Source organism: Pteropus alecto, unplaced genomic scaffold, assembly GCF_000325575.1.
Source record: "Pteropus alecto unplaced genomic scaffold, ASM32557v1 scaffold20, whole genome shotgun sequence".
Lineage (NCBI taxonomy): Eukaryota > Metazoa > Chordata > Mammalia > Chiroptera > Pteropodidae > Pteropus > Pteropus alecto.
Window position 1 is genome coordinate 6,057,543 of NW_006436298.1, and position 2,681 is coordinate 6,060,223.

Consider the following 2,681-nt stretch of genomic DNA (forward strand, 5'->3'; position numbering starts at 1 on the left):
ATACCTCAGTTTTTTATGGACCAATTACTCTGGTAGTTCTTTTTTCTCTGTTAATCTACATTATTTACATCTCCATTTGCTTCCACCCGTCTGAATTTTAATTTTACCCCAAAGACAGAACCAAAAAAGAGAAGAAACTAAACTTCTTAACAACTATTTAACAAGTACGTAGGAAACAAAATAGGGGATGGGTATGTAGGGAAGGGAAAAAGAATGAGAAGGTAGAATTGCATCCCTGGTTAAACTGAGGTTTCAGAGATTTTTCAGGACTTCCCAGTAAGATTAACCATTCTAGAGCATAATTAATGTTATGCCCACAAACTAGAGACAGTATTTATGTAGCACCAGGCCCTTTAAATATTATGTTCAATATAGTGACAGAATTCTAAGACACACCAAATAAAACTAATCACCAACACATTTTCTAAATTAGTCTAACAACAAACAAATGACAAAATGCAGTATTATCTTCAGTCACTTAAGCTAACTCTACCTCCACTCTTTAGAACCAAATATAATTCTAATCTGTGTTGCATTGAATGTATAACAAAAACATATATATGCAAATATATTTTACAACAATAAATCAGAAGAGAAAAAGTTGAATCAGACCCAGGCAGTAGACAAATAAATTCACCACAGCTAATCTAAATGGTGTTTTAAACCTACTTGTTTTACTTCCTATTATAAATATGGTTGGTGAGTAATTTTCTTTGACAATGTAATGACAAATGTATCTTTGTTATCTCACATTGATTATGTAGCAAATAAACCTCAAAGCATTAACCCAGAAAAGACAAAATCTTAGAAGAAGAGAGGAATGAGATGCATATATATTAAAGAATTATGACTCCCACAACCATTCAGTAACTATCCATGGTTTCTTTTTCATGGTCTTTGTTTAGTCTTTCTGATCCTCATTCAGGATCTTAAAACTTATGGGAATTCTATAAATAGCTACTTCTAAGGTCCACAGAAGTTCATCAAGGTGGCAATAGACACATAAACTATTTTCAATATTTCAGATGTCATCCATTTGTTGCGATAACTAAAATGTCCATTTCTTTTCTTTTGGTTATCATTAGCCTAATTTAGTTAGCGTGTGCTGATTAGAACAGAGTGGTAATCGTACATGTCTTTTGTAAATAAAACATGTGTAGCAAGCATTATTTCTCAATAAATCCAGTTAAATATGTGGATAAATAGAATCTGTGTACATGGAGATGCAACAGCAAAGGGAAATAACCCCAAAGCAGTCTTTGCTTGGTGGTGAAAATTTTGGACACTCCTCAAGTAGTAACTTCTTGAGAGTAAGTTGTGGAGCAGATAAGAAACAAGAATTATTTCAGGCTGATATGAATTCTTGGTACAAGGATTTCCCATTTTCCTGATAAGGCTATTAATGTACTTCCTTAGTTCTCTCTTATTCTCATCCAGGAGAAAATTCTTTGGTAGTAACTTTATAAATTAAATGATAATCTGCACACAAACATAGACGCAAACAAGCTGTAAATTGCAGAAGAAATCTAAAGAATGTGGGAATGAAAATGATCATATCTTGCCTGATATGAAACACAAGCCTTTGGTATGTTGTACGTAGAACAGACTGGAAACCTTAGAAATAAAACATCACCGAAGTAAAGAACAGGTCCTTTAAGAGAATCTCTTAAAAGTTATGTATTTCTTATTATATTTGAATGATCCAGGATTTTCTTTGCAAAGGAAAAGATAGCAGGCCAAGGTAGCTGAGGGAAAAGTAAGAGCCAGGCCCTAATAATGAATCAAAAAGGCTACCAGTTCAGATTTTTAACTGAGGCCCAGATGAATTCACTTGGTGAACAATGATATCCATTTCTGGTCTTAATAGCTTACACTTATGTTGTTCATTCATTTAGTTACTCCTTTATTCACTTATGTTTTATGTATAATATTTAGCAAGTATTTTTGAGTACCAGTCATGTTCTAATAGCAGTTGTAATAGAACTACAAAGATGAATACGTTGCTCTTTTCCTTGCTTGAGGGTCAGCTGCCATTGTGAATGGCACAATAACTATCCAGACCAGAAAGTTCATGACCAATAGACTACTTCAACAGAAAAAAAAAATGGTCATCAATGTCTTTCATCCTGGGAAGGCAACAGTACCCAAGACAGAAATTTGTAAAAAATTAACCAAAATGTACAAGACCACACCAGATATCATCTTTGTATTTGGATTCAGAACCCATTTTGGTGGTGGCAGGACAACTGGCTTTGGCATGATTTATGATTCCTTGGGTTATGCAAAGAAAAATGAACCCAAGTATAGATTTGCAAGATATGGCCTGTATGAGAAGAAAAAAATACCTCAAGAAAATAGCGAAAAGAACACAGGACAGAATGAAGAAAGTTAGGGAGACAGCCAAAGCCAATGTTGGCAATGGCAAAAAAGCAAGGTAGAAATTAGACAACAGAAGGAGTAAAGATTCATCAGTGACTTTATCTGCAGTGAGTGAGTAGATTAATAAACTAAGAACTTTAAAAAGAAGATAAGCATGTTATAGTCCATACAACCAAAGAGTTTTCAATATAATAGAGGATTCAGTAAAACAAATATAATTGAACAATGAACTATTGAGCACCTGCTATGCACCAGACACTGTTCTAGGTGCTGGAACACAGCAGATCATAGTAGATGCAAAC

At 34.0% G+C, this 2,681-nt stretch overlaps 1 pseudogene; it reads left to right on the forward strand.

The window, feature by feature from the left end:
• Positions 1-1,217: 1,217 nt before the first annotated feature.
• Positions 1,218-2,438, forward strand: LOC102883730 (annotated as a pseudogene).
• Positions 2,439-2,681: the final 243 nt, after the last annotated feature.